General features: G+C 39.7%; 1 protein-coding gene and 1 non-coding gene across 2 annotated transcripts in view; both read right to left on the minus strand.

Moving 5' to 3' along the window:
- EVA1A (eva-1 homolog A, regulator of programmed cell death) overlaps positions 1-19,494 on the minus strand; it is a 73,501-nt gene that overhangs the window by 16,607 nt on the left and 37,400 nt on the right. The window lies entirely within an intron of this gene.
- Positions 9,853-9,959, minus strand: LOC133065777 (U6 spliceosomal RNA). Its single transcript, XR_009695024.1, has one exon. It is a non-coding gene; the product is annotated as a U6 spliceosomal RNA (small nuclear RNA).

Genomic DNA, 19,494 nt, shown 5'->3' on the forward strand with positions numbered 1-19,494 from the left:
AAATAGGTGGCATGTTAGATGGTGATAAGGAGAAAACAGAAAAAATAGGAAAGAAGATATCATGTATTGAATGTATGCTGGAGGCAAGGAGGCTAACAGAGTGACCAGAATCTCACTAAGAAGGTGATTTTTAAGGAAAAAAAATCTAACAATGGAAGAGTGAGGCTGCAGAATGTATTATCAATGAAAAACATTGAATTTAAAAAGAGCAATCATTCAGTTTAATTTTCTAAACAATGTACTTAGAAGTTATTAATATTAATTATTAATAAGGTTATTATTGATGAGATTATATCCTTATTTTAATTTACTATATTATGATCTCAAGGGGTTGCTTTCAACCCCTTAAAACAAGAAGTTAAAATAAGAAGTGTTTACTGCTCCAATTCAAGTGCTGAGATAGAGGAAACTAAATGTGTAGGGAGAACACATGGATGATTCTTAGGTGGATGGGCACCTAGGTCAGAATGGTGAGTGAGGGGAGAAGATGGCTGAGTGAGTTCTAAAGACTAGGAAGGAGTTAACCAATCCAAGACTGAGTGAAACAATTCTTGGAAAAGGAAATGACTGTGCAAAAGCAAAGAGATGAGCAAAGGCCAGGCAGGTGGTTCAGAATAACCAAAGTGAGGTCTTGGTCAGGGAGGACTATAAATAAGAGTATGGAGATGTTAAGGTAAGCATTAAGAGCCCTGGTAAACCATATAAAAAACTGCAGATTGGAGTACCTCAAACTATCCCTAAATCCCTTCTCCCTTGCTTGTCTCTCTTCTAGTATGTTTTCTAAATCCCAGCATGACTGACATCTTGGAATGGTTAACTCTTTGTCATTGGGGTTGTCTTATGCATTGCAGTATGTTTCTCTACCCTTACCTGTTATTACAACCAAAAATATCTCCAGACATTGTCAGAAATCCCCTTATAGGGCAAAATCACCCCTGATTATGAACCACTGGTCTGGAAGTTGAAAAAGCTAGAATTCTCACTTTTCCAGCCTTGCTTGCAGCTAGAAATCACCACGTGACACAGTCTAGCCAATGAAACATGAGAGGGGGTCTACTGGAAGTTCCTTCCTTTTTCATCCTTTCAATCCTTACTTGAAAGGCAAAAGCAACAGCAGCAATTTTGCAGCCATAAGATGATAAGCATAAAAGAGAGACCATGAGAGTCAGAGAAGCTGCCCCTACATTTGTGAGCTAATGCTAGCAATCACCTACCTCCGGACTTCTCCCATCAGAGTGGGTTTGATAACTCCTATGCATTTAGGCCACCAAATTAAAGGTTTCTATTATTTGCAGCTGAAAGCAATCCTAACTGTTAAAGCATACAATAGCACATAATAAACATCTTTCTATTTAAATTAATATTCACCTACTTTTATGATTTTTTTATACTATTATAAATAGTTCTGAGACAAACTGTCTTCACAGTAAAATTTTGGCCCATAACCTTAATTATTTCACTAGGATAAATCCCTACTTATGGAATTGCTGGCTAAATATTGTTTTAAGGCTTTTGACAGGTGTTCCCAAATCATTTTCTGGAGAGGCTGTGGGAGTTCATAACCTCATCAGCATATATGCAAATACTCATCTCCCTACACTTTCTCCAAAACAGAAATTATAAACATAACACTCAAATATTTGACAATTTTATAAAATAAAAATGTTAACCTGTTGTTTTCATTTTGCATTTAATTTCTAAAACCTGAGATGCTTATGTTTATCAGCAATTTGGATTTTTTCTTTGGCAAACTGCTGATTCTTATCCTTTGCACCTTTTCTTTTAAAACATTTATTGATTTGTAAGAGCTCTTTACATATTAACTTTAAGCTTTCTTCATTAACGCTACATTTTATTCTTAGTTGCATTTGCCAACTAAGGGTACATTTTGATAAACAGATATTTTAAATTGCTGGAATGGTCAAGGTTTGAAATGGTGAAGAATGGGAAGAATATGAAGAATGGGAACAAGATGTATTCAAAAGCAAAAAGAAAGAATGATGCAATATTAGGCTCGGCAAAGGCTGGATTCTATGAATTTCTCATTGTTTCAATCTTCAAAGTTTTAACAGCGTTTGGTTTCTTGAGTGCAGAGAAAGAAAAGGGAGAAAGAAGGATACACTTAAGAGTTGGAATTTTGCTTGTTGGCTTAGTCAGAAACGAGTCACAGGAATAAGGGAGTGAGTGAAGTTGCTCAGTCGTGTCCGACTCTTTGCAACCCCATAGACTGTAGCCCACCAGCTACTCGGTCCATGGAATTCTCCAGGCAAGAATACTGGAGTGGGTTGCCATTTCCTTCTCCAGGGTATCTTCCCGTCCCAGGGATCAAACCCAGGTCTCCTGTATTGTAGGCAGACGCTTTACCATCTGAGCTACCAGGGAAGCCCCCGGGAATAAGGGAATTATGTGTATTAGCAAGGGTGTTGCTATGAATGAGGCAATTGATAAACTGGGAGAAACTAGGAGAGGTTAGGGGATATTATATTCACCTTTGAGAAATGAAATATTTCCTGCCATAAAGCACTAAATTCTTTAACTTGGAGTATATGGTTTTCTTTAATTAAAAATCATCTTCTGATGTTAAGACTACCTGCCCCTTGTTGCAAAACTTCTATATAACTTGGCTTCTCCCTCACCTTCTGGGAGCAGTTCTCTCAGGGTCACTTGAAATGCTGTCTTCCGGGCTTGAAATCCCCCAAACTTCCACTGAATAAAATATTACTCTCAATTTTTATTAATAGGTTGTGAATATTTTTTAAGTCAACACTTTCATATTTTAAATATTTTAATTCATTTCCTTTATAGTCAGGCAGTGTTCTAAATCACACTTGGAATAAATTTTTAGCCACCAAATCTACTTACTAGTTCTAATGCATTTTATTTTAGCTACTCTACTTTCCATTTCCTTGCATTCTCTTTTTATCTCAGCCCATACTTAAAAGAAAAATTATTTTCCTGTACCCTAAAGTGAAGTCGCTCAGTCGTGTCTGACTCTTTGAGACCCCATGGACTGTAGCCTACTAGACTCCTCCATTCATGGAATTTTCCAGGCAAGGGTACTAGAGTGGGTTGCCATTTCCTTCTCCAGGGGATCTTCCAGACCCAGGAATCGAATCTGTGTCTCCTGCATTGTGGGCAGCCGCTTTACCCTCTAAGCCACCAGGGAAGTCCTCCTGTACCCTAAGCAATATTTAATTCCAGAATATGGAGTGGGAAGGAAAAAGTTTGAAGGAGGAAGAAAAACAGGGCCACGTACCCTTTCACCTTAAGATCTTAAGACACATGGTAAACACCAGGGCATTCAATGAGTTACCACATTCAATGATCACAACTCAGGGCCAAAATGGATATCTGCCAGGTACTTCCTGTGCTGAGAACAGTTTCAAAGTCCAATAGCCTGTTTGTTCTCACCAGAGATATTTTCTTACAACAGCTTATTTGCAAGGGTCATCTGAGACCTTGAAAACTTCAGACCCTCCCTGCCATACCCCACTTCATTTTGGGGGTCTTCACTATAGAGCTGAGGAGACCATCATTCAGTTGCTTGTGAAAACACGATACCATAGTTTCAAACATCGTTTTTCCAGCTCCAGTGTCCTTTCTCCCCAGAATAGCCTAGAAGAAAGAGCAGAACTGAGATTCCTTTGATGTGTGAGTACATAGGTAAGGAGGCTCCTGGCACTACAACTTCCTTTTGATACTGAGCAGGGTCCTCTGGGTCTCCTGGGCACGAATCCTTTCTATGTCTCCCATTTCTTTGATTACAGAAAATAGCCTTCATTCAGCCTCCATGACCTTTGCTGAGTTCCACCAGGTAGATTCTAGCAGTTGCTAATTAGGGAAGGGAGAGGATGCAAGACCAGGGAGAAACGGTCAAGAGAAACAAGTTATTCAGCCATGGGGCATGGTCCTGGTTCCCCATCAACAGATACACACAATATCTTTGAGTTGTTTTTCAGATACTGAAACCCCCCCTCAGAGTGGGATAAATTAACAGTTAATAATGGTATGCTGGCCACAAGTATGTAGATCCAGACCAGCTGGAACCTGAAAGTTTATGATGCTGACTCCTACTTACCATCAACCTATAAGAAGAATGCCCATGAGCTGATCATGCCCTCTTTGAACAATTACTATAAACTCTATTTTCTCCAAGTGGGGACACATAGTTTTTTGAGGCAGGAGTCCACTGTGTCCCCCTTTACCTGGCAAAGTAACAAAGCTATCCATTTCTACTTCACCTAAAGCTCTCTGAGATTCGATCTGGCACCGGTTTATAGAGAAGCTGAGCTTTCGGCATCACTTTGGGAGGTGAGGAGCTGACTGATGACCTGAGCCTTTGCTGATCTGAGAAGGGAGAACCCTGGACTCAAAACATGTGAAGATGACATGCTGCATCTTGCCAGCCACTAAGGAGCCAGCCAAGCTCCTGAGAAGTCTTCCATTCTAAAATCAGATTGCATGTCATCCAAGATGCTCTCTCAGCAAGAAGCTGTGAACTTCCTTTATCCTCAGTCCTGGCTCAGATTTGACATTGTAAATAGAAAAGTCAGGTTTTGTATCTGAACTCTGAGGTCATCACATGTCAACCCTGACTAGAGAACTAGAACGTAAAATCAGGCTCTCAAAGGAAATCTATTCAGAACCTCAGTCCCTTCCTTTTAATACAATAAAGACATAAGATAAAGAAAAATCAACTATCAAAACTTAAAAACTCACTCAAGCAGCAGAAAATCAGTTTGGTCTTTCAAACCATTGAGCATTTTCATGTATTTTTAAAAATTTTCAGCTTTATTGAGGTATATTTTCATGTATTTTTAAATGACTCCTTTTATATGTACAGCACCTATTCTCAAGAAATGATCTTGAGAAAGTCAGCCATCTTCCTAAAAGAAAAGAACCTGGAATCAAGGAAGAGGCAAATATTAGACTCTCCCAGACTCACATACTTTTTGTTTCCATGTCTCCCAGAGAGTTATCATACTTCTCCACATAGCCCCCTAAACACAGACGCCGCCCACCCCCCACACACACACCCTAAGCAGGGTTGAGAACCACTGCTTAGAAAAAATCAGGATGAGGATACTCTATTCTGGCCTTTCATATCAGAGTTAAATACTTAATGACAGAAGCCAACAGCAGCCCCAGGCTACTTCACTCACTCACTTGAGCCCAAAAGGAAACCAAACATTATATAAAGCTCTTAGAACTCCTCCCATTTGCCAAATTAGAGAAAACTTAACTTTCAAACCAGAAGATTTTCCATTCAAAACTCAGTAACACAGAGCCCCTCTGATAAGTCTGCATACCATTTTTCTCCTGAGTAAAAGGCCAGAGGTGGCCACTCAGGAAATGACTCTGCCCAGCCCAACGCCTCAGACCTGGCCCAGCTGAGCCTGGACAACTACCTGAGACAAAGGAATAGGCCGCTAGGATATTGCTGAGCAAAGCCATGTCCATGCGCTCGGGGATCACCAGTTCCGTGTTGTGGCAGAAGGGCAGCCTCGATGTGACATCCAGAGAAGGCCTCCTGGAGATGCTTTAGCTGGATCAAGGTGGCCACCCTCCCTCTCTTCTCTTCTGTTTGGGAACACAAAGTGAGTGATGAGAACACGTTCTGATTTCCTGAAGCTGTGTTCCAGGTAGCCTGGGCTCAAGAACAAAAGTCAGTCCAATTTCCCAGCCAGGGGGCTGCAAAGACCTGAGGTCTTATTCCCTTTGCTATAACAGCTTCTTGGCTTTCAAAGAAGAAGTAACTCCTTAAGTCATTTTTTCCTGGCCTTTCTCCTTTCTCTTCCCAGCATGCATGCATGCTAAATCACTTTAGTCATGTCCGACTCTTTGTGACCTATGGACTATAGCCTACCAGGCTCCTCTATTCATGGGATCCTCCAGGCAAAAGTACTGGAGTGGACTGCCATGCCCTCCTCCACGGGATCTTCCTGACCCAGGGATCGAACCCATGTTTCTTGCATTGGCAGGTGGGTTCTTTTCTGCTAGCACCACCTGAGAAGCCCTTCTCTTCCCCCATCTCTTTCCAATTTCCCATTTTAACACTTCTCCCTCATCTTTCTGTGATATGTTTCATTTCATTCTCGCTGGTTTGTCTATGAGGTGCAGTCCATCGTCATTTTAGTCACTGCATTTTAACCCCAAGCCACAGCCTGCTCTTCACTTGGCTCTGCTTTCGCCTGTATTGTTGGCACTTGGGTACTTTGATCAGTTTGCCTCATCCCACATATCACCAGATGTGGATTCTTGGAAATGGGTCAGAGCTGCCTATTTTAGAACTGCTAAAGTGGTTCCAGTTCTAAAATGCCCCCAAGAAGTTGGGAGCTCAAGCATGCTCCCTGCACCCAGCTCCATGACTCCACTGTGACAGTGGTGGGCCAACCAAACACACAGGCAGTGCTATGAACTACCCATCAAAGGAACTGGATCACTGGGGTTCCAAACAAGAACTTGGGATCTCAGTGTTCAGTGGCTCAGCCTCTGGCTGGGGGAACACATTCTTTCCCTAGCTGCTGCTGTTGCTCAGGCCCAACATTATCATTACCCAGTTGATTCAATGAAGCCCTGGCAGACAGCTGAGGATTTCAAGTGGCAAAGATTTTAATGATTCCTATTCAATGCCACGCTCCAGCTGAAAGCAGGAAACTGACACAGGGTATGGAGGGACGTCAGGTTGGGGAAAGCAGTGAAGTGAAATGAAAGTCACTCAGTCGTGTCTGACTCTTTGCGACCCCATAGACTATACAGTCCATGGAATTCTCCAGGTCAGAATACTGGAGTGGGTAACCTTTCTCTTCTCCAGGGGATCTTCCTAACCCAGGGATTGAACCCAGGTCTCCTGCATTGCAGGCAGATTCTTTACCAGCTGAGCCACAAGGGAAGCCCTGGGGAAAGTAAGAGAAGCAGAAAGCTCCAGTCCTTGCAGAAGAAACAGGTTCTCAGATGGGTCATCACAGACATTTGGTAACATGGATCACATTTAGACGGCTTGGAGAACCACAGTTCCATAGGTGGGTGGAATGGGTCACAACAGATAAGGCAACTCTAACTTTGATGAATTCCAATGGGCTTATGGAAGACTAAAGCAAAGAAAGACAGCCTAACCCACAGGTAAGATAGAAACTAACGTAAGGTCCTTGGAGCAGCCAGAGGCCTAGAGAGAAGCGGGATGAGGAGTAGGAGCTAGGGAGCTCTGAGAGGGGGCTAGATACTGCTTAGGGACCCCTGTATCTCTGAGCCCTCAACGCCATTTGAGTTCCTTAATGGTGACAACTAGATGATGTAGGTGAAGGCTTGGAACCACCATACTGAGTTCAGAGACTGAACTCTGAACTGAAGGTCTGAGGACTTCAGGACCTAGGAAGAAAGTGAGGTCAATGAAAAATGGAGTATGTAGTGGGACAAAGCTGTTTCAAGTCCATTCCCTCATTTGTATCCCCATCAAGATTTACTATAGTGCAAATCTCATTTCATTTCTGTGAGTTTTCTAATAGTCTCCTAACTGATGCTTCTGCCAATAACTCTTCCTATTCAACCTAGCACCCACTCTCACCAACAAGATTACCTTTATAAAGTACAAATCTGATCACTTCACTCCATAGTCCAGCCCTTCAACTAATCCTTATTAAACTTCTTAACACATATCTACTTTCACAATATATGAACTCTATTTTAGCTCCTAATTCATCTCCTGATCAAGTCTACACTCTTACACATATACACAGAAATAGAAATATGCCTAAAACTTCAAAAATACTAAATTACTTTCAGTTCCCCAAATATACTAAGCTCTTTTATCTTTTCATGCTTTTTGTTATACCCTTCCTTTTGTCTAAAAGCCCCTCCTCCTTTTATCTGTCTGGCTAATGTTTCTTTTAAGAAATAATTCAAAAGTTCTATGATAGTCTAAAAATCTCAAAGACTTCCCTTTTTAAGAAATAGAAAAATCCATACTAAAATTCATATGGAATATCAAGCAATCCAAATAACCAAAGCAGCCTTAAACAAACAAACAAAGCAGGAAGTCTCACCCTTCCTGATTTCAAAACATATTACAAAGCTACAGTAACCCAGACAATATAGTACTTGCATGAAGACAGACATATACATAAATGGAATAAAATAGAGAGCCAAGAAATAAAACCTTATATATATGGTTACATTATTTTCAACAAAGGAGCCAAGACCATACAACTTGGAAAGAATAGTCTTGTTGAGAAAACTGGATATCCACCTGTGAAAGAATGAAGTTGAACCCTTACTTTACACCATACTAAAAGATTTAACTAAAAATGGATAAAAGACCTAAATGGAAGAGCTAAAATTATAAAGCTCCTAGAAGAAAACATAGAGGAAAAGTTCCATGACACAGAATTCGGCAATGATTTCTTGAACTTTATATCAAAAGCACAGGCAACAAAATAAAAGTAGATAAGCTGGACTACATCAAAACTTAAAACTTTTGTGCATCAAAGGATACAATCAACAGAGTGAAAGGCAATCCATGGAATGGGAGAAAATATTTGTAAATCATATATCTGATGAGGGGTTAATATCTAGATTATATACAGAACTCCTACAACTCAACAACAACAAAAAACAAACAATCTGATTTAAAAATGTGCTAAGAACTTGAATACCCCTTTCTCTAATGAAGATTTATGAATGACCAATAAGCACATGAAAAGATGCTCAACATTACTAAGGAAATGCAAATCAAAACACAGTGAAATACCTCTGCACATCCATTCGGATGACTACTATTAAAAAAAAAAAAGAACAGAAAGGATCAAGTATTTGAGGGGATTTGAGAGGAACACTTGTACTCTTGGTGGGAAGGTAAAATTGTGGAGGCACTATGGAAAATAGTATGGCAGTTTCTAAAAAAAAAAAAATTAAAAATATGATTCAGCAATTCATCTTTGGGTCTACAACCAAAAGAATTGAAAACAGGGGCTCAGATATTTGTTTATCAATTATGAAGCAGTACTACAGCAGCCTAAAGATAAATCAATCAAAGTGTCTATCCTCAGACAAATGGATAAGGAAAAGGTGGTATATGCATACAAAGAACTATTACTTACAGTCTTCAAAAGGAATGAAATTCTGACACATGCAACAACATGGATGAATCTTGAGGACGTTGTGTTAAATGAAATAATCCAGTCACAAAAGAACAAATATAGTATGATTCCATTTATATGAAGTATCTAGAGTAGTTGAATTCATAGAGACAGAAGGAAGAATGGTGACTGTTAGGGGTGGGGAGAAGGCAGGAATGGGAAATTACTGTTTCATGGGTACAGAGTACAAAGATTCAATTTTGCAAGATGAAAAGTATTCTGGACATGGATAGTGATAATGGTTGCACAACAAAGTAAATGTACTTGATGCCATTGAGTTGTGCATTTAAAAATGACTAAAATAGGAAATTTTCACAATTTTTAAATTAATAATAATATAAGCTGTTGATGAGGTACACAATACATTTTAAACATTAAATTTTAAAAATTCTTTAGAGAATCCTGTAATCAAATATTGATTTTCAGTTAACAGGAATGATAATAGAATTATAGTATATTAAAATTGAAGTCAAAATACTACATGATATAACTTATATGTGGAACCTAAAAAAATACAACAAACTAGTGAGTATAACAAAAAAGAAGCAGGCTCACAGATATAGAGAACTAGTGTTTACCAGTGAGGAGAGGGAAGGGGGGAGGAGCAATATAGAGCAAGGGATTCAGAAATACAAAGTATTATGTATAAAATAAGCTGCAAAGATACACTATACAACACAGAGAATATAGCCAATTTTTTTTTTCTTTTTTATTTTTAAAAAATATGGAACGCTTCACGAATTTGCGTGTCATCCTTGCGCAGGGGCCATGCTAATCTTCTCTGTATCGTTCCAATTTCAGTACATGTGCTGCCGAAGCGAGCACCCAATATTTTATAATAACTAAAAATGCAATATAATGTTTAAAAATTGTGAATCACTATATTGTACACTTGTAATTTATAGAATATTATATATAAACTACACTTTGATGTAAAAAGTTGAAGTCAATACAATTCTAATCTGGCTTAACTTTATGTAAAAGCTTTCATTATCTCACTTATAAAAAATTTAATGTAAATAACTGTATTCCATCACATTTATAGATGAAGAGGAAAAACATATGTCACTGAATGTATAAATGTGTTTGTGTAAAAATTAATAAAAATTCATGATTTTTTTAAAAAAAGAATAGTCTAATGAAGCAAAGCTTCAAATGCTCCAGACTCTTTTCTTCTCTATCAAAGTATCCAAATATTTTTCTAATATTGCACCTATGCTATTGTAATTGGAATTATTGGTTTACTGAAGAGGCATCTTACAAATCCTTATTATCCTGGTACCTAGCATGGTACCTGATGAGAGAAGGTTGAAAAACAAAAGAGCAATTAGACATGAGCTTTGTATGCATAAGGGCTTCCCTGGTGGCTCAAAGAGTAAAGAATCTACCTGCAATGCAGAAGACGGGTTTGATATTGGGTCGGGAAGATTCCCCGGAGAAGGGAATGGTTAGCCACTCCAGTATCCTTGCCTGGAAGATTCCATGGACAGAAGAGTATGGTGGGCTACAGTCCATGGGGTCGCAAAGAGTTGGAAACGACTGAGTGCCTAACAACATTCTTCGTGCATGAGTAAGTCTCAGAGAGTATTTCTGAGTAGATTTTAGAGTGAGCCACTTTGAAGACTAAAAGTACACCAGGGCTGACTGGTTATGAGTCAGATGGCAAGCTGGGTACTTCCTCAGGACTACGAGAGGACCACGTACAAGATGGAAGCTTGAGACAAGAGGTTCAACAGGGACAGGAGAAAAGTCTTGCAGTCTTGCAAGGTAGTAGAGCTTATAAGGAGGTACATGAACACGGATACCTCCTCCCCCGAGGGACAGGCCCTTTTTTTATGCATTTCATACCCCAGTCTGCCTCAGGAACAATTCAGAAAACAACTGCTGATCCTCAGACACTGATGAATGATTTGTTCCAATTGGCTTATTTGGTTTTCAATAATAGTGATATGGCCAGAAAGTCTTAACATACCCAGAGAAATATGTTAAATATGGTGCAACCTTTTCAGTCTTAACCCAAAGTATTGGAACCCTTAGTAACCATAAAGAGTATGTAATGAGGGTGTCAGGGAAAAAGAAGGGGCACACTTTCCTAGAAACCTCTTTTGTGCAAAATCAATGGCCAGCTGTTTTTACATTCCTTTCTGTTTGTGCCTGATTGCCCCATCCCTTTAATGGGAAAAGATTTATTAACCAAGTTAGGGGCTTCTCTGTTTCTTGAGGGGCAAAGTAACCACCCTCATCACCAAGTGGTTCTAACAGAAAGTAGAAAGTAACAGATAAAAGCTGAAACTAAAATAGAAGCCTTAGTAGACCCTATAATGTGGAATAGCAAGGTTCTGGGATTGGCTGAAGATATCCAGCCAATGATTATTAAGTAAAAAGGGTTTCAGTTCAGTTCAGTTCAGTCGCTCAGTCGTGTCTGACTCTTTGCGACCCCATGAACTGCAGCACGCCAGGCCTCCCTGTCCATCACCAACTCCCGGAGTTTACTCAAACTCATGTCAACCAAGTGGGTGACACAAAAGGGTCTAAGAGTGTCTAAATATAAGGTACAAATTCCTTAAGCCTAGGGAAGATCCTCGAAAGTGTTTGTAAATAGACTACCAAAATGGGAGGCCACTACACTAATCATGGACTTTCTAGTGGCTCAGACGGTAAACAGTCTGCCTGCAACGCAGGAGACCCAGGTTCAATCCCTGACTGGGGAAGATTCCCTAGAGAAGGAAATGGCACCCATTCCAATATTCTTGCCTGGAGAATTCCATGAACAGAGGAGCCTGGTGGGCTATAGTCCATGGGGTCATAAAGAGTCAGACATGACTGAGTGACTAACACTTTCACTTTCACACTAACCATAGCTAACATTTGGAGCCTGATAAGAATTTTAGGTGAAGGCCTTCTCCCTTAAGCTAAATGAGTAAAACTAAAACATTTCAGCACCGGCAAATGGGTATGTCAGTTCTTCCATATCACTGGGGCAGCCACCCAAACTTCGAAAAAAAAAAAAAAGAGAGAGAGAGGGAGAGAGAAATAAAAACAAAACTATCTTTGTTTTACAAATTTAGCCTTTATAGGACCAGAAGTGTGGCTCCAAAAGTAATCCAAAGCCCACCAATCCTTTCTACCACTCCCAAAACCCTATTTTTCTCAAAAGGCTTGTCAGTATTAAACAGAGGGAAAACAAAGTCATCCTAGGAGAAATTTGCCTACACCTTCAAAATGTAAATGTTCTTATCTGGTATTCAGGGGAACACCTTATCTCTGCCATCTTTTTAAAATATAAATTTTGAAAACAAGGGTAAAGAAATTGAGAACTACAGTTTGTCAAGGATAAGTTAAAATCCTAAGTGTCATTTCCGTAAATATTGGCCCTCTAGCCAAGTGAGCCTGATTTGTTTCATCTGCTAGAAGTTCCAAAGAATAGCAAGGAGAGAGAAGAAAGCCTTCCTCAGTGATCAGTGCAAAGAAATAGAGGCAAACAATAGAATGGGAGAGACTGGAGATCTCTTCAAGAAAATTAGAGATACCAAGGGAACATTACATGCAAAGATGGGCAAAATAAAGGACAGAAATGGTATGGACCTAACAGAAGCAAAAGATATTAAGAAGAGGTGGCAAGAATACAAGAAGAACTATACAAAAAAGATCTTCATGACCCAGATAATCACGATGGTGTGATCACTCACCTAGAGCCAGACAGACTGGAATGTGAAGTCAAGTAGGCCTTAGGAAGCCTCACTAAGAACAAAGCTAGTGGAGGTGATAGAATTCCAGTTGAGCCATTGCAAATCCTAAAAGATGATGCTGTGAAAGTGCTATAAAAGACGCTTGCTCCACAGTTCTAAAGCCTCAATTCTTTGGCACTCAGCTTTTGTAATAGTCCAACTCTCACATCCATACATGACTACTGGAAAAACCATAGCCTTGACGAGACAGACTTTGGTTGGTAAAGTAATGTCTCTGCTTTTTAATATGCTATCTAGGTTGGTCATAACTTTCCTTCCAAGGAGTAGGCGTCTTTTCATTTCATGGCTGCAGTCACCATCTGCAGTGATTTTTGAGCCCCCAAAAATAAAGCTTCTCACTGTTTCCCCATCTATTTGCCATGAAGTGATGGGACCAGATGCCATGATCTTAGTTTTCTGAATGTTGAGCTTTAAGCCAACGTTTTCACTCTCCTCATTCACTTTCATCAAGAGGCTCTTTAGTTCTTCTTCACTTTCTGCCATTAGGGTGGTGTCATCTGCATATCTGAGGTTATTGATATTTCTCCCGGCAATCTTGATTCCAGCTTGTGCTTCATCCAGCCCAGTGTTACTCATGATGTACTATGCATATAAGCTAAATAAGCAGGGTGACAATATACAGCCTTGATGTACTCCTTTTCCTATTTGGAACCAGTCTGTTGTTCCATGTCTGGTTCTAACTGTTGCTTCTTGACCTGCATACAGATTTCTCAGGAGGCAGGTAAGGTGATATTCCCATCTGATATTCCCATCTCTTTCAGAATTTTCCACAGTTTGTTGTGGATCCACATAGTCAAAGGCTTTAGCGTAGTCAATGAAGCAGAAGTACATGTTTTTCTGGAATTCTCTAGCTTTATCTATGATACAATGGATGTTGGCAATTTGATCTCTGGTTCCTCTGCCTTTTCTAAATCCAGCTTGAACATCTGGAAATTCTCAGCTCACATACTGCTGAAGCCTGGCTTAGAGAATTTTCAGCATTACTTTGCTAGTGTGTGAGACGAGTGCAATTGTGCAGTAGTTTGAACATTCTTTGGCACTGCCCTCTTTGGGACTGGAATGAAAACTGACCTTTTTCAGTGACTACTGCTGAGTTTTCCAAATTTGCTGACATACTGAGTGCCGCACACTAACAGCATCATCTTTTAGGATTTGAAATAACTAAGCTTGAATTCTATCACCTTCACTAGTTTTGTTTGTAGTGTGCTTCCTAAAGCCCACATGACTTCACACTCAAGGACGTCCGGCTCTAGCTGAGTGATCACACTATCATGATTATCTGGGTCATGAAGATCTTTTTTGTACAGTTCTGTGTATTCTAGCCACCTCCTCTTAATATCTTCTGCTTCTGTTAGGTCCACACGGTTTTTGTCCATTAGTGTGCCCATCTTGCATGAAACATTCCCTTGGTATCTCTAATTTTCTTGAAAAGATCTCTAGTCTTTCCCATTCTATTGTTTCCCTCTATTTCTTTGAATTGTTCACTTACAAATGCTTTCTTATCTCTCCTAGCTATTCTTTGGAACCCTGCATTCTGATGGGCATATCTTTCCTTTTTCCCTTTGCCTTTCACTCCTCTTCTCAGCTATGAGCCATGTTGTGCAGGGCCACCCAAGACAGTCGGGTCGTAGAGGAGAGTTCTGACAAAACATGCTAATTGTTAGAGAAAAGCATATCCAAACTACAATGAGACATCAGCTCATACCATGATCAGAATGACCATCATCAAAAAATCTAAAAACAATCAGTCCTGGAGAGAGTGTGGAGAAGGGTAAACTTCCCACACCATTGGTGGGAATGTAAATTGGTACAGGCACTATGAAGAATAGTAAAGAACAATAGAGTTACCATACAACCTAGCAATCCCACTCTTAAGCATATATCTGGAGTAAATCATAATTTGAAAAGATACATGCACCCAAATGTTTATTGCAGTATTGTTTATAACAGCCAGGACATGGAAGCAACCTAAAAGTCATTCAACAGAGGAATGGATAAAGAAGATGGAGTACATATATACAATGGAATATTACTCTGCCATAAAAAAGAAAAAATAGTGCCATTTGCAGCAACATGAATGGACTAGAGATTGTCATGCTGGGTAAAGTAAGTCAAAGAAAGATGTATCATATGATATCACTTATACATAGAATATTAAAGAAGATGGTACAAATGAATTTATAAAACAGAGATAGAGTCACAGAGGTAGAAAACACACTTATGTTTACCAGGTGGGGAAAGTGGTGGGAGAGATAAATTGGGAGACTGGGATTGACATATGCACACTACTATCTATAAAATAGATAACTTATAAGGACCTATGGCATAGTATAGGGAACTCTACTCAATATTCTGTAATGGCCTATATGGGAAAAGAATCTAAAAAAGAGAGGATATATGCATAAATGATTTACTTTGAAACTAACACAACATTGTAAACCAACTATACACCAATAAAAATTTAAACTTAAATAAATAAAAATAGCTATTATCAAAAAAGAAATCCATGCTAAAACACACTTAAATTTTTTTTTATTTTTATGTATTTATTTTTGGCTACACTGGGTCTTCGTTGCTGCATGTGGGCTTTCTTTAGTTGTGGTGAGTGGGCACTACTCTCTCCCCCACTCACCACAACTAGAGAAGTGTGCAGGCCTCTCACTGTCATGGCTTCTCTTGTTGCAGAGCATGGGCTCTAGAGCACAAAGACTTCCGGAGGTGCAGCACACGGGCTTAGTTTCCCTGGGCATCTTCCTGGACCAGGGATCGAACCCATGTCCCCTGCACTGGCAGGCAGATGGAAGTCCCCGGAACACATTTTAATTAAATTTCTGAAAACTAAAACAAAGAAAGAAACCTTGAAAGCAAATTAAGCTAGAGCTATCTGATGGAACACAATATGGAATCAAGATTGCCTGGAGAAATATCAGTAACCTCAGATACGCAGATGACACCACCCTTATGGCAGAAAGAGAAAAAGAACTAAAGAGCTTCTTGATGAAGGTGAAAGAGGAGAGTGAAAAAGTTGGCTTAAAACTCAGCATTCAGAAAACTAAGATCATGGCATCCGGTCCCATCACTTCATGGCAAATAGATGGGGAAACAATGGAAACAGTGAGACTTTATTTTGGGGGGCTCCAAAATCACTGCACATGATGACTGCAGCCATGAAATTAAAAGACATTTCTTCCTTGGAAGAAAAGCTATGACCAGCCTAGACAGCATATTAAAAAGCAGAGACAAAAATAAATAAATAAAAAGCAGAGACATTACTTTGCCAACAAAGGTCCATCTAGTCAAAGCTATGGTTTTTTCAGTAGTCATGTATGGATGTGAGAGTTGGACTATAAAGAAAGCTGAGTGCCGAAGAACTGATGCTTTTGAACTGTGGTATTGGAGAAGACTCTTGAGAGTCCCTTGGACTGCAAGGAGATCCAATTAGTCCATCCTAAAGGAAATCAGTCCTGAATATTCATCGGAAGGACTGATGCTGAAGCTGAAACTCCAATACTTTGGCCACCTTAAGAACTGAGTCATTGGAAAAGACTCTGATAATGGGAAAGATTGAAGGCAGGAGGAGAAGCGGATGACAGAGGATGAGATGGTTGGGTGGCATCACCGACTTGATGGACATGAGTTTGAGTAAGCTCTGGGAGGTGATGGACAGGGAGGCCTGGTGTGCTGCAGTCCATGGGGTTACAAAGAGTTGGATACAACTGAACGACTGTACTGAACTGATCTGTCCTTAGCTACAGATCAGATACAAATTAGAGAGAAGAAACAGAACTGTTTCTATTTGCAGATGAGATGATGGACTCATTTGAAAATGAGTAGTCATGTATGGATGTGAGAGTTGGACTGTGAAGAAAGCTGAGTGCTGAAAAATTGATGCTTTTGAACTGTGGTGTTGGAGAAGATTCTTGAGAGTCCCTTGGACTGCAAGGAGATCCAACCAGTCCATCCTGAAGGAGATCAGTCCTGGGTGTTCATTGGAAGGACTGATGCTGAAGCTGAAACTCCAATACTTTGGCCACCTCATGCGAAGAGTTGACTCATTGGAAAAGACTCTGATGCTGGGAAAGATTGAGGGCAGGAGGAGAAGGGGACAACAGATGATGAGATGGCTGGATGGCATCACCGACTCAATGGACAAGGGTTTGGGTGGACTCCGGGAGTTGGTGACGGACAGGGAGGCCTGGCGTGCTGTGATTCATGAAGTCTCAAAGAGTCAGACATGACTGAGCGACTGAACTGAACTGAACTGAACTGATGGTCTACACAGACCATACCAAGGAACCTAAAAACAGAAAACAAAAAAGCCAACAACAACGACAATAAACCCTTAAAACTAATAAATGAGTTCAGCAATATCACAGGGAAGATAAACAGATAAAACATACAAAAATCAAGTTTATTTCTAAATGCTAGTAATGAGCATGTGGACACTGAAATTAAAAACACAATACCAGTTACAATTGCTCAAAAAATGAAACGCTTAGATATAAATGTAACATAACATGTACAGAACTCTAAAGCTGAAAACTATACAATGCTGCAGAGAGAAATCAAAGATCTAAAAAATGAAAGGAAATCATGGTTGTGGTCTCAAAGATTCAATAAAGATACTAATTCTCCCCAAAGTGATATACAAGTATTTTGTTGTTGTTGTTGTTCAGTTGCCCTGTCAGTTCAGTTTAGTCGTTCAGTTGTGTCCAACTCTTTGTGACCCCATGGACTGCAGCACGCCAGGCCTCTCTGTCCTTCACCAAACTTCCTGAAGTTTGCCCAAGTTCTTGTTCATTGCATTGGTGATGCTGTCCAGCCCTCTCATTCTCTGACACCCACTTCTCCTTCTGCTCTCAATCTTTCCCAGCATCAGGGACTGGTCCAATGAGTCATCTCTCAAAGAGCTTTCCACAGTTTGTCATGATCCATGCAGTCAAAGATGTTTTTCTGAAATTCCTTTGCTTTCTCTATAATCCAATGAATATTGGCAATTCGATCTCTAGTTCTTCCTTTTCTAAACCCACCTTGGACATCTGAAATTTCTTGGTTTGCATAATGCTGAAGCCTAGCATGCAAGATTTTAAGCATGACCTTACTAGCATGGGATATGAGTGCAACTGTCCAATGGTTAGCACATTCTTTGGTACTACCCTCCTTGGAACTGGGATGAAGATCAACCTTCTCCAGTCCTATGGCCACTGCTGGGTCTTCCAGATTTGCTGACATACTGAATGCAAAACCTTGATGGCATCATCCTTTAGGGATTTGAATAATTCTGCTGGAATTTCATCGCATCCACTAGCTTTATTAACAGCAGTGCTTCTTAAGGCCCACTTGACTTTGCAGTCCAGAATGTCTGACTCTGGGTGACTAACCACACACCATCGTAGTAATCCAGTTCATTAAGATCCTCTCTATACAGTTCTTCTGTGTATACAGTCCCCTTCAAGGATCACTGCCTTGTCATGGCAAAGGGGGTTGTGTAACTCAATGAAGCTATGAGTCACGCCATGCAGGGCCACCCAAGACAGACAGGTCATAGCAGAGAGTTTCTGACAAAATGTGATCCACTGGAGGAGGGAATGGCAAACCACCCCAGTATACTTGCTGTGAGAGCTGTATAAAAGGCCAAAAAGATATAAGTGTAATGAATTCTTATTAAAATCCCAGCCAAAAACAAACAAACAAACAAGAAAACCAGCAAGACTTTTGGTAGATATAAATAAGATTTTGCTGAGATTTATATAAAAATGCAATGGAACTAGAATGGTTAAAACAAGTTTGAAAAAGAATTAAGTGAGAGGAATAAGTCTACCTATATCAAAACTTACTAGTATACAGCTACATTAATCAAGACTGTGTGTTACTTCTAAAAGAGAGAAACACAGACCAATGGAGCAGAATAAATAACCCAGAAATAGACCCACGTAAATATGCCCAACTGATTTTTGACAAAGGTGCTTTGCAGTTCAATGGAGGAAAGAGCTTTTATAACAAATGGTGCTGGAGAAACTGGACAGCCAAAGGCAAAAAAGTGAACCTTGACCTAAGCCTCATATATTACATAAAAGTTTACTCAGAGTGGATCACAGACCAAATACAAACCATAAAACCACAAAACTTTTAGAAAAAAAAAAGCAAATCTTTGGGATCTAGCATTAGGTAAAGAATTCTCAGACTTGACACCAAAATCACAATGCATAACAGGGAAAATTGATAATCTGGATTTCATCAAAATTAAAAACATTCTCTCTGTTAAGAGGATGAAGAGACAACTAGAGAATGGGGGAAAGTGTGCAAGTCATATATCTGTCAAAGGGACTACTATCTAGAATATATAAAGAACTTTCAAAACTCAACTCAAACAGCAAACAATCCATTTAGAACAGGGATAAAGTCATGAAGAGACATTTCACCAAAGAAGATACTGAAATAGCAAATAAGCACATGAAAAGATATGCAACATCATGAGTCGCTAGGAAGATGAAATTAAAGCAATGAGATACCACTACATATCTATCAAAACAGCAAAACTAAAAGATAGAGACAATACCAATTGCTGACAAAGATATGGAGGAATTAGATCAGTGATACATTGCTAGTGA

Source organism: Dama dama, chromosome 11 (assembly GCF_033118175.1).
Source record: "Dama dama isolate Ldn47 chromosome 11, ASM3311817v1, whole genome shotgun sequence".
Lineage (NCBI taxonomy): Eukaryota > Metazoa > Chordata > Mammalia > Artiodactyla > Cervidae > Dama > Dama dama.